This window comes from Sphaeramia orbicularis, chromosome 21 (assembly GCF_902148855.1).
Source record: "Sphaeramia orbicularis chromosome 21, fSphaOr1.1, whole genome shotgun sequence".
In the NCBI taxonomy this organism is placed as follows: domain Eukaryota; kingdom Metazoa; phylum Chordata; class Actinopteri; order Kurtiformes; family Apogonidae; genus Sphaeramia; species Sphaeramia orbicularis.
In genome coordinates, this window is record NC_043977.1 from 48,721,758 (window position 1) to 48,735,780 (window position 14,023).

At 39.6% G+C, this 14,023-nt stretch overlaps 1 protein-coding gene across 1 annotated transcript in view; it reads left to right on the plus strand.

The window, feature by feature from the left end:
- Positions 1 to 14,023, plus strand: part of adarb1b (adenosine deaminase RNA specific B1b) — a 236,061-nt gene that overhangs the window by 65,002 nt on the left and 157,036 nt on the right. Inside the window, exon 2 of the mRNA XM_030124418.1 lies at positions 11,688 to 11,765. The gene's annotated coding sequence lies outside the window, so the exon portion shown is untranslated. The remainder of the gene's footprint in view (positions 1 to 11,687; positions 11,766 to 14,023) is intronic.

Here is a 14,023-nt window from a genome sequence, read left to right on the forward strand (position 1 = left end):
ATGGTTGCGTTTGTTTGTGCGTCGTTAGTGCTGGTTAGTGCCATTAAAATTTTCGTTTGTGCTATTATGGTTATTGGGCTATTAACAATTCTTTGAAAGGTCATTGTGAGGTCAGCCAGCCCCCCACTTGCTTCAAAATTAACCGAAATAGTGGTGTTTGTTTGTGCTTTGTTAGTGCTGGTTTGTGCAGTTAAAATTTTCGTTTGTGCTATTATAGTTATTGAGTTATTAACAGTTCTTTTATAGGTCATTCAGAGGTCAGCCAGCCCCCCCACTTACTCCAGATTTAATCAGAATGGTAACGTTTGTTTGTGCTTCGTTAGTGCTGGTTTGTGCAATTGAAATTGTTGTTTGTGCTATTATGGTTTTGTAGATATTAGAAGATTTATTTTCAGCTGATGACGTCACAAAGCCCCCCTCTTCCTCTAAATTGAGTGGAAATGGTTGTGTTTGTTTGTGCTTTGTTTGTGCTAGTTAGTGCAGTTAAAATTTTCATTTGTGCTATTGTGGTTTTACAGAGATTACAAAATTTATTTTCAGCTATGACGTCATATAAGCCCCCCTACATCCTCTAAATTGAGTGGAAATGTTTGTGTTTGTGCTAGTTAGTGCTTTTTAAAGTTTTGTTTGTGCTGTTATGGTTTTATAGATATTACATTTATTTTCATATTTTCAGCTGATGACATTATGCAACCCCCCCCCCCCCCCCCCCCCCCCCAGCTACAAATTCACCCGAAATGGTTTTTAATGTATTTTTACAGGAGCTACATTTGCACTGGATTCCACATTGTTCTTACTCTGTTAATCACAGCTGTCACGATGGTCTTACCTGATCATAACCTCTTGGTGCCTCTTCCTTGTTTACCTAGTACAGTTGTCCTGTCAGCAATGTTTGAAATTTCAATAAAAAAGCAATGCAAAGTAAGTGTTTTGTTCAGTAGTTTTGTTCCCGATTTATGTAAATGGAGCATCATGAGACTTCACAATTTTACCACTAGTGGGGGGTGGACAGGTTTGAACCTGAAGTACACCTGTGGAAAAAAAGTTAGTGCTGCAGGAATTTCACATCTAATGTTGCACATTTTTACAAGTTTTAGCTTCTCAGCATAGGATTTACAACCCTCTGCAAAATCTGATTTCTGGCCAATGTAAATGAAATGTTTTAAAACTAAGTTAGCAGAATATTGACTCAAAAATTTCTCACAAAATATTGCTAATATATTAAAGTAACCCTTTGGACAAATGTAGAGAATTTATTCCAGAAAAGGCTGAGTACGACAAATTTTCTAAAACTAAGCAAAAAAAAAAGAATATACCATTTGAAGCCTGGCACCTGGACTCGTCATAAATGAGCAGATTTGAAAAGCAGTCAAAAGTCCTTGCATATTTATTTATAAAAGAGCCAAGGTCTATCCATCAATCACAATTACACTGAAGTCAGGAGCTACTGTAAAGAGCGCCACGGTCATCTTGACATAACATGTGAGACAGAGCCAGCAATTAACAGCCCAATGGTGTTCAAATGTTGCATCAACAACGCTGGTGACTCCCTGCACGCTGGCTGTTAAAAGCGTTTCATGTCTGGAAATATGCTTGTGCAGATGAACACAGAAATATGTGAAGGCAGGATGGAACCCCATGTACGGCAGGCATCACAGGCAAAGAAGCTGATGGACTTTGGAGATCCGAACCAAGCCATCGACCTAATTTGGCCACACTACACAAAGCAAAAGAAGAGAGAAATGATTAGGAATTAGGTGACAAAGATCTCATTTTGTCATTGCTGTTATTAAAATACAGTGCACCTCATAGTGGGAGCATTAAAGTCACTGGACTCCAGATTTTCTATCACTACTGGAGTCAAACACAAATGCATGTATACAAGACCTTATGACAGAAAACTGACTCAACAGTATGTTTTGATGATGATTTAGAGCTGCAGAGAGAATTCCCTTTAAGAGAATTTCCCTCCACTCTGGTGTTCTAAGGAAACACATTGACTTTGGGGGCAGTTGTTGCTTTCCAGGGAGGTTTGACCCAGGATGCTCTTGGACATTATGTATCTGTGAGATGGATGAAGACCTAGGGAGTGGAGTGAAAACAGCATCAGAAAAAAGCATCAAAAAACACCAAAATATACCTACATGCTGTGTTATACACAAAACAGTGATCACTTCATTGCTTCATTTAATTCATTTGCAGTATTATTTTATCATTTCTTACTTTTTGGTACAATTCATGCTTGTAATTATCTTCACAAAATCCTTACTTCAGTTCATAGTTCATGTTCATAATTTGTGTATTTCTGTTTAAAACACAGCTATTTTTATATTTTATTTTGCACATAAAGTCAGTGCTACAAACCTTAGTCATTTTTATTCATGCAGTCATCAACTTAAAATGCATATCTGTATCCCTGGTCCTCGAGATCTACTATCCTGCATGTTTTAGATGTATCCCTCTTCCAACGCACCTGATTCAAATGATGAGCATACCATCACAAGCTGCAGAAGCCTGATAATGACTGTCAGGTGTGCTGGAAGACGGTGAAATCTAAAACAAGTAGGATAGTGGCTCTCGAAGACCAGGGTTGAGGACCAGTGATCTATAGATATACATACATATATCTATACACATGTAGATTTATTATATCAATCTACAGTTTTATTGTTTGTAGGCAGTGCTGGACAGTAGTGCACTGCTAGTAATATTACTGTAATTAGATTACTTTTTTCCAGTACTAAAGGAGGTTTGATGCTGACTCCTTGAAGAAACACACTTTCTGCTCAGAGGTTTGAGAAGCTTCTGCTAATGAGATACAATCACTATTTCACTTGTAAACATTAAGGCCCTGCTAAATGTTTCACTGCAAAAATAAACAAAATGTTAAACACTCTACTTATATCACACTCTACATTTTATTCAATGAGCTGATCTTTGCTGTTTTTATGAGGGACAACGCAGAAAGTATTACTTTAAAAGTCAGAAGAAAGTTGCTTCATTTGGATTTTTTGTTTCCATGTGTATTATTCACAGTACATTCCATACAGTGTCCCATCAGGTGATGAAACACTGCAGTGTTACAACTCTAGGTTTTCTTCTGCAGAGTTAAGGTAATGTAATGTTCAAATAAAATAAAATAAAGTGTGTTTAGTTCCCCAAGGAATAATCTGTTCAAGATCAGTTTTTAGGGAAGGAAAATAATTATTAACTTAAAAGTAATGAAGCTAATTCATTTAGCTACAAAGTCATAAGTAACATAAATGCATTTTAAATGAGTAATAAATTAAACGTGAGTTATTACACTTTGTTAGTAACTTCACTGTTTGAAGGTGAATCCTAAAATACTCATCTTTGGTTTGATATTCTGTCCACTTTAGCTACCTGAAAAAACAATGCCAATAAACCAATTAATACAAATCACTGAAATAATTACTGTTTAACACAATAACCTAAAACAGCTGTTACCAAAAATATTGTGTGTAGCTTAGCAGTTTGTCAAAGCACAGCAACACAAATGTATAAGGAAAACTGAACATTAAACAACAATATTGGCATAGCTAACTGATCTGATGATGATCATATCCTTGCAGTTGTTTTCTACAGTCATAAAACAAGCAAACACGTAAAAATATTTACCTAGAGTTCTTGTTCAGGGTGACATCCCAAGAGCTTGACTGGTTGACTGGAGGCTGAGTGAAAAACGCACCCAAACAGACAGAACCAGGAGGAAAAAAGACGAGCGTGGACCACAACATAACCTCTAGAATCTGTTTGTTCTTCATGTGTCTTTAATGCATTTTAATGAACGGGAAACACGGACCAAACCATTTTTGTAGTTAACTTGGAGGGGGACGGGGTTAATGCTAACAGCTCAAACAAAACTTTAAACGGCACTAACTAGCACTAACGAAGCACAAACAAACACAACCATTTCCATTCGATTTAGAGGAAGTGGGGGGCTGTGTGATGTCATCGGCTGAAAATAAATCTTGTAAAATCTATAAAACCATAATAGCACAAACGACAATTTTAATGGCACTAACCAGCACTAACGAAGCACAAACAAACACCACTATTTCGGTTAATTTTGGAGCAACTGGGGGGCTGGCTGACTCAGAATGACATTTCAAAGAATTGTTAATAACTCAATAACCATAATAGCACAAACGAAAATTTTAACGGCACTAACCAGCACTAACGACGTACAAACAAACGCAACCATTTCTGCTCGATTTAGAGGAAGTGGGCGGCTGCGTGACATCATCAGCTGAAACTAAATCTTCTTATATCTATAAAACCATAATGCACAAACGACAGTTTTAATTGCACAAACCAGCACTAACGAAGCACAAACAAACGCCACTATTTCAGTTAATTTTGGAGTAAGTGGGGGGCTGGCTGACCTCAGAGTGACCTATAAAAGAATTGTTAATAACTCAATAACTATAATAGCACAAACAAAAATTTTAACTGCACAAACCAGCACTAACGACGCACAAACAAATGAGAATATTTATCCAGAGATTTTCGTTGGGTGGGGGGCCAACTTCACGCAGGTTTTTTTACCCGTCTGCCAACTTCTGGCCAAAGGGGTATTGTAATCGTTTGTCGCCTGTCTGTTCATCTGTCTGTCTGTTTATCCGTCCGTTTGTCCATTCAACAACATAATCACATATCTGAAGAATGCATTCCGATATCTGCACCAAATATATACTGTGGATGCATCTTGGCATGGAGCTGAAGCCTATTGAAACCAGGTGACATTGACCTACTTTTTCAAGATCAAATGGGCTTGAGCAGTTATAGTACCTTCAAATATGAGTATGTATGTAATACGTTTTACACAAAGACAATCTAATCTAAATAATTGGGCAGTAACTTTTAACAGAATCTTGCACTATATTTGGCAGAGGGGTATTAAAAGTGTGCAGCACGTTATGTTTTACATAACCATCCACAGGTCTTCCTCTTTTTTTTTATATTTTGTAGCATGTGAGGTACACTATATTGCCAAAAGTATTTGCTCACCTGCCTTGACTCGCATATGAATTTAAGTGACATCCCATTCTTAGTCTATGGGGTTCAATATGACGTCGGTCCACCCTTTGCAGCTATAACAGCTTCAACTCTTCTGGCAAGGCTGTACACAAGGTTTAGGAGTGTGTTCATGTGAATTTTTGACCATTCTTCCAGAAGCGCATTTGTGAGGTCACACACTGATGTTGGACGAGAAGGCCTGGCTCTCAGTCTCCGCTCTAATTCATCCCAAAGGTGTTCTGTGGGGTTGAGGTCAGGACTCTGTGCAGGCCAGTCAAGTTCATCCACACCAAACTCTGTCATCCATGTCTTTATGGACCTTGCTTTGTGCACTGGTGCACAGTCATGTTGGAAGAGGAAGGGGCCAGCTCCAAACTGTTCCCACAAAGTTGGGAGCATGGAATTGTCCAAAATGTCTTGGTATGCTGAAGCATTCACAGTTCCTTTCGATGGAACTAAGGGGCCAAGCCCAGCTCCTGAAAAGCAACCCCACACCATAATCCCCCCTCCACCAAACTTTACGCTTGGCACAATGCAGTCTGACAAGTATCGTTCTCCTGGCAACTGCCAAACCCAGACCCGTCCATCAGATTGCCAGATGGAGAAGCGTGATTCGTCATTCCAGAGAACGCGTCTCCACTGCTCTAGAGTCTAGTGGCGGCGTGTTTTACACCACTGCATCCGGCACTTTGCATTGCACTTGATGATGTATGGCTTGGATGCAGCTGCTCGGCCATGGAAACCCATTCCATGAAGCTCTCTGCATACTGTTCTTGAGCTAATCTGAAGACCACATGAAGTTTGGAGGTCTGCAGCGATTGACTCTGCAGAAGGTTGGCAACCTCTTCGCACAATGCGCCTCAGCATCCGCTGACCCCGCTCCGTCAGTTTAAGTGGCCTACCACTTCGTGGCTGAGTTGCTGTCGTTCCCAAACACTTCCACTTTCTTATAATACAGCTGACAGTTGACTGTGGAATATTTAGAAGCGAAGAAATTTCACGACTGGATTTGTTGCACAGGTGGCATCCTATCACAGTTCCACGCTGGAATTCACTGAGCTCCTGAGAGTGACCCATTCTTTCACAAATGTTTGTAAAAGCAGTCTGCATGCCTAGGTGCTTGATTTTATACATCTGTGGCCATGGAAGTGATTGGAACACCTGATTCTGATTATTTGGATGGGTGAGTGAATACTTTTGGCAATATAGTGTATATTGCAGACATAGATGCGTATTACTTAAGTTAATAGTGTCAACCTGACTTAATATTCCCCTGAATAAAAAGCCCAGAGGGGACCAAACCAATACTCATATCTTTGACTTGTACATTGATGTAATATTTGGGAGACATGGTTAACTCTGAGACGAACAGTTCAGTTTGCTTTTTAAGGGGATAATATTGGCTAATGAACCAGCTATTGACTTTTTCCTGGTTTAAACTTTGGTTTTTATAACAGCCTTCATATCACCTTCACCATTGGTCGACCTGGAGTTGACATTATACAGACTTGTGGTTTGCACAAATGTACATTTTTCTCTGGTGACTAGGTCTGTCCCACACACATCATTTAAAACTTTTTTGTGTTTTATCCTCTACTTTATACAAGTAATGTTTTTTTCCTGTAAAATATGTTTGACTGAACTGTATTGATTTAAGTGTGTTGATGGTGTGGATGAACTGAGGAAGCCCTTAGCAGGGCCTTAAAAAGTGTTTTCTCTTAAGGTTTCACAACTTTTAAAGCTCATTTAGGAAGAAGCAGCTCAAGCAATTTGTCCATCCATTACCATGAAATTGCTTACCCGTTGTTGTCTTTAATTTATCACGATTGACAGATGCCAGGGTGTTAGGCCGTCATGCGGAACTGCTAAGACTGCAGTCTGGGCAAAAACCTCTGAATCAGGAGCTGTTTTCATGAGGATTTGCAGCTGTTGTGCATTTTGTACCTTAGCATCTGGACTGAAATGACTGTCATGACGAACCACAATGTGCAGGTTTTATGGTACTGCTCCAACACTCATTTTCACGTTTCTGTTTTATGTTGGATGTCATTTTTAGGTGCTTTAATTATACAGCTTTCCAAAATTCCCCAGACGTTTTCCTCTCCAAAACAAAAAATGTTATAATTGTACTTGATGTGGTAATGAAGAATAACAGTGGTTGCCGAATTATTTGAAACTTTCCTTGTCCTGTATATTAACAGGATGCAGCATAAGGCTGTCAGGCTTCACAACAGAAACGGTTCCAAATAATTCTGTTCAATAAACTGTGCAATAATCATCTCTCATCTCATCTCAGTTATGTTTGCACTTACAATTGAAATTAGATGGAAAACAGGGGTGACTTATACTGTTCACATGAGGGTTTTACATAGGCAACACAAAAACTCAGTGTTCAATGTGTTTACCTTGGTATTCCATATGTAAAATGTACAGTGGCTGATGGGTACAAATGCGTGTCATATACAGAAACAACTTCCATATTAAAAGACCTTGCTGCACATAAGAAAGCAAATGCTAGAGGAAAATGCTGCAAATACATAAACAGAAAAGCACTGCAAATACGAAAATATGCTGTAAAAAAGAGTGCTACAAAAGCTAAAACAAATGCAAGAAGAAACTAACAATAATTTTAAAAATAAAACTAACATTTTGTATGAATCTATATCTTCAATAAAGGATTTATTAAAAAAAAAAAAAAAAAAACTGTTAATCTCACCATTTTCTGCTTCTCTGGTGAAAATTCAGCACTGCCCCTGGAGGCCTGGAGCACTTCCGTTGTGAGAGTGGATATGCAGTGTTTTCTTCTTGAATTTGTTTTAGTTTTTGCAGCACTCTTCTCTTATAGTGCGTTTCCGTATTTGCAACCCTTTTCTGTTTTTGCAGCAGGTTTTTGTATTTGCAGCATTTGCCTCTAGCATTTGTTTACTTATATGTAGTGTGTTCTTTTAATATGCAAGTCGTTTCTGTATGTGAAGCACATTTGCACCTCTCAGCCACTGTAAAAATGTGTATTATTGATCTTTTTGCAGGGTTTTAAGTTGTAAATAAAAGATGTGATAATGTGCTTATGAGAACGATTTCTGGATGTCTTTGCCTGCAATGAAAACACCTGCTGCATTTTTTATTGCATATTTCTGCTGACCCTTAGTATCTAAGAATTAAGTGTAAGCCTGGGTAGAGTACAGCAGCTTGCTGTGACCATGTAATTTGTAAGATGAAGACTCGAAAAAAGTTACTTCTACTCTCAATAGAGGGGGGAAGCATTCTTCCAGAAAGCTGTGGTGCTGGTGTCCATGGTCAAAGCAAGTCATGGTCAGTTGAAGTGTAAGCTATATGCTTTACCATGCCTGCAAGCGCTGTCCAATGAGGGGATCAAATTTTCTCAAAGCCACCAGACTCCCTCCTTTTAGAACACAAGGGTTCCTGATCTACTGCTTCCTCCACCTGTTACTGGTTTAACACATTAGCTCAGATCCAAACTAACAAAGAAACTAGCCGATAGAGGCAGTGGTTGACCCTAAGTCTTGTGTCCCGTGATATGAAATGACTGCTTTTGTCAAAGTAGTCTGGTGGCTTTAAAGAGAATCAACACCATTTGAAATGTTATAATGGACACAAGGTTATGGAAATATCATGGGTTAAAATGAGATAAGCCATGAGCTATTGTGAAGGCACTTTGTCCGACATTGTCTTTGTCGTTGTCGTTTGGTCAAATTAATTTCAAATTCTTTATGTAGCTTCCTTAGGACAATGTCTCCAAAATTTGTTCATAGTTTTGAGAAATTTTGATTCTTGAATTTTTGATGAATTTTTGAAATGTTAAAAATGTGCTTTTACTCATAATGGGTCATATTTTGATGGCTTATAACATGGAAATGGTTAGAGATATCAATATACTTACTATTGCGCACCAATAGTACAGTATATATATATGGACTGTCATTTAATTAGTTGAGTTATCCTCAAGTGAAGATTGATCTCCTGCATTAAGACCACAGCACTGTAACATAGCAGCAGAGCCTGCCAGTCTCACAAATTCAACTTGTTATTGATTCTTGATAGAACATGCCAGTGAGATACAGGGGTATTGGTCCTATTTTTGAAGTTGAAATCTTAGAAATAGCTTCTTTAGTAGTTAAAACCTGCCAATGTGTTCTAGAGTGACAGAATACATGTATCAAACACAATCATGTGCTGAATGAAAAACATGGAATTGAACGGTGACTCCTGTTGAAGATATTGTCATGGAATATATGATGATGATGGAGACGCACAAACACCGACACTGAACCACTCTGTTTAATATGAGTTAAACCCTTACTTTAAAGAATCACATGTTTTGAAGCGAGTTTTCCTTTCAGTGTTTCTGTAGATGTTTCAGCTCTTTTCTGCCCTTCTATCAATGCTGTATTGTTGTTTGTAGTTGGTGCTGGTCAGAGTTAAGCTGCCATTGGCAGGGTCAAAGGTTGCTGGCCAGCAGTTTCTCCTTACGCCACATTAATCTCCGACAACGAGCCGACTGCCGTCAGACACTCTTGGCCTTGTTTTTATTCATTTTCTCATTGCTTCAGGTGGATTCTCAGACTCCTTCTGCAAAAAGTCAGATGTCATCTCCTTTTAAGAATTTCTGTAGTCTGTACATGACACTGGTCAGGCCTTATTTTAGCTCAGCTAACAGATAAAAGCAGCTTCTAATTTACTGACTTGACAGCATCGACTTAACTGGAAATAACTAGTTAAATACAAGGCACAACACTGGGTTTGCCTTTGCGTAACACATTAAACATGCTTCATGCTAATATTTGCTGTTTTTAGATTACAACATTACCTAGCCTATATGACTTTGACACACTATATCATAGCAGCTCAACATAATTAGAGATGCTCCGATCCGATACCAGTATCGGGCATTGGCTCTGATACTCAGTGTGTGTACTTGTACTCATACTCATAAAAGTAATCCGATACAACTGCATCAATACCACTTACGGCCTTGTGACATTCACAGTTCAGTGCAGCAGGTACGAGGTGGTGGAATAATGTGTGGGGAGTGTGGAGATTTTTCAAAATAAATGACTGTTACAAAAGTAACACTGACTGCAAGTAACATTACAGACGCAGACAGATACGGTCGCAGCATACTGTCCGTCCTCTGCGTACATTCCATCCGTTTTCCAGGTGCTGGCGGATGCGTACCCAGACGGAGAATACCAGCGGGAAACGTGGAGGTAGAGGATCTGTTCAAAGAGCGACTGTGTGAGTTAGGTAAAAACTACTGACAGATTTATGACAAGTACCCAGGGCTGGGCTGGTTTTCATCCTACTTATAATACTATGGAGATACGGAGAGATGCGGATCGCTGCCAGCAGAAGTGAAAACCAAACTTATCGCTCATTTATCTTTTCTCTATCTGCTGAAGCTAAGCTTTTAAACCTTACCAGCGAAAACGCTTAAACATTAGTATCACATTGGTGTTACCTCTGTGGTCTCCATGTTTGTTATTACTGACTCTCTTCTTCATAAAACTTTACTCTTCTTCGTGGTATTTGTCCAGTATAGTTAATTCAGAGCGGCGCCCCCTGGTGGATTAATTGAGAAAGGCTCATTCCAGCACAACAAATGTCAGTAGCAGCTCTTTGTTCCAGTCAGACTGATGACAACGACAATACAACGCATTTACAAAAGGAACTAAGAACTGGAATGGGATTATTAAGTACTTGTATCGGTACTCTGTGTTGGCAAGTACACAAATGTAAGGACTTGTACTCGTACTCGGTCTGGAAAAAAGTGGATCCCAAAACATAATGGAACCTTATATTTAGAGAATTTGTTTTTTTTTCTACTATTGAAACCATAAGCATGTTTAGATACATTTTATTCCAAAACATAACTTCAGGCTCCAGATGTGTGAAAAAAATTCTTTGATTCTGAATCTCTGCTCAATAGCAATTATCAAACTACTGTGAAATATTCTACTGTAAAGCAGAATCATGTGACCCAAACTACTTCCTGCTTCAGGATGCAGCTGAGATATTAATTCAGTTTTCTGTTCATTTCAGTTGTATTTATATACCACCAATTATAACCCACAATTGCCTGAAGGTGCTTCACAAATGAATGATGCTGTACAGAGACTACTGGAACCCAACAAAACCCCCGAGAACAAGCCTAAAGCAACAGTGGGGAGGAAAGACATCCTTGATGGAAGGACTTTTGAGTGTAATACTGCCAACAGCAACTAGAGAGTTATGTGGAGCCTCTCTAGAAATACTAAGTCATTTATTAAATAGTTGAACAATTAAGACCATCAAATATCCTCTCCTCATCATGGTTATTGCTTTACTGTGTTATTAAGTTAACACAGCTCACCCAGCTCACAGTTAACATTAGCTCATCCGTCACACCTTATGCTTCCCCACATCTCGTTCAAATATGGTCACTTCTGTCTCCAGAAAAAGATAACATGTCCACATTCAGCCAAACCCAACAACAACGTCACAGTCAACAGTTCAAGTTTAAGGAACATTATGCATGTTTCACAGACACAACTGCATAATATTGAAGAACATGTCTAAAAAGCTTGTTCAGTCGAATTCAGCAGACAATCCAGAGTACTAGTGTAATCAGCTATTTTTTTCCCCTGCAGGCACAGTGTGTGGTGTGTTCAGAAGGACTTCAAAGACTGGACAATAGAACCACTTCAACTCCACGTCGCAGCCGAACAGTGAGTTTAAAACATTCCCTGAAAGACACTGACAATACAGGGCGACCCAAATGTTTGGAAACAAACAAAAACACATATATTTTAGTAATGGTATTATATTTTGAAAAATCGATAACTATGATACGATTGCTTGCCCCTCAGTACTACACGGCATATTCACTTTTCAAAGTGGTCCCCTTTGTGTTGGATGCAGCAGCACAAACGTGACCTCCACTCAGCGACAGTTTTTTCAATGGTGTCCTTGGGAATACATTTCCATTCACGCTTAATCGCCTGATTCAAACTGGCCAGCGAGTGATGAGGATGAGAGTTGACCCTTGCCTCTAACAGTCCCCAGATGCTGTAGTCCAGTGGATTTAAATCCGGGCTCCTAGCAGGCCATTCTTGTTTGGTGATGAACTGAGGACAGTGCTCTCTCAAACAGGTCTGAGTGACGTTCGCGGTGTGGGCTGGCGCTCCATCTTGCTGAAAGATCCAATCACCATCTGGATACAGTCTGCGGGCTTCAGGAAGCAAGACCGACTCTAGAACTTCATTTATGTAGTACTCCTTGTTTACCTTGGTCCCTGGATCAACGAATTTCAGTTGCAACGCACCAGAACTGCAGATAGCCCCCCAAACCATGATTTTTGCAGGAAATTCAGCTCTTCTGACTTTCAAACTTGCAGCATCTGCATCTGCACGGCTTGTAGCATACACACGGCTATTTTGGCGGTTCAGTTTTGGCTCCACTGTGAACATTTTCTCATCTGAAAAAATCATCTTCTTCACATTGTCCTCTGTGAAATGTCCACGTAACCTTTTGCACTTAGTGACCCTATTGGCTTTATCAGCGGCTGAAAGCATCTGGACTTGCGACTGATGGAGAGCTTTGAGACCCAGGTCGACTGCTAAGACACGTTGCATGGTGGATCTGCTCACGTTCATGTCACGAGCCATCTTTCTCCCTGATCGAGTTGGATTCCGACGAATTCGGAGGCGGACATTTTGAATCAGCTGTCTGGTGCGAACGGAGCCTGACTTTGGCCTGTCATCTGTAGATCCAGTCTCCTGGTACTTCCTGATGACTTTTGAGATAAAACTGCGTGATACCCTTCGGTTGAGAGAACGGTAAATTTCACATTGGCGTTGACCTGCACAGTGCAGATCAACCACAGCATGCCTATTCCCATGTTCTCTGGTCATTTTCTCTGGACAGAATGAATTACATTCAAGTTAAACCTCAGGCCTAGTCAACTATGACATAACGAAGCAAAGGAAATAATTCAATTGGACCCATTCATCACAGATTAAGTACAATGTTGTACCAAAGTTTGTTTCCAAACATTTGGGTCGCCCTTGTAGCTGGGTTTCTATTACACTTTTCCACAAAATAAAAGTGATATTTCTACAATTTCAACCAAGTATTGCTTCTTGTAGGTGTTTCCATTTAAGAGAGTTTGGCTTCTGATATGTAATTCTAATAAAGTCCCGTCTCACGGCATGCCGCAGTTCTCGTAAAATATACTCTAGTTCTTGCAAGATCCATTGTTTAAGGAAGATGGATGCACTGAGTTTGATGCCAAACCTCCATGGTGTTGGCACTGTAGTGTTGATTGCATCTACTGCTATTGCAGTGACTGTGTTAAACAAAACAAGAAGGGTTAATGTAGAATTGTCCCAAGGCAAAGTCCTTATTTATTGCAGGGGCCACGCATAATGGATTTCTGGGAGAGAATCTTGCATCAGGAATTCACCAACGAGTTGTGGATCCAGAATTTCCGAATGACCTGGGCAACGTTTAATGAACTGTGTGATGTTATTGAACCTCTCATGGCACCAGACTTGTCATGCCTTCGGGAAGCAGTTCCTACACAAAAGCAGGTGACTATTGCCCTGTACAAACTAGTGACCTGTTCTGAGTACAGGGTCATAGGTGAGATGTTTGGTGTGAGCAAAACCACCGTGCACAGATGTGTAAAAATGTGCAAAATGTGTTTCCATTACACTTTAGCGCTATACTTCTATATTGAAACGTCTCAAAAACCACCTCGAGAGTGTAAAAACTTTTTGCAGTCTTTGACAGTTTTTGTGAGATTTCGGTGTTTCCATTACCAGTTTTCTATTGCGCAATTTACATTTTGCGCATTTCTGAGGGTAATGGAAACCCAGCTACTGACACTGACACTAACGGTGTCAGTATGAGTGTTAGTGCTAGTGCTTACAGTTGGCATTAGTCTGATCAGTGGTATGTAGTTGTTTTAACACAAAGCTGTTTT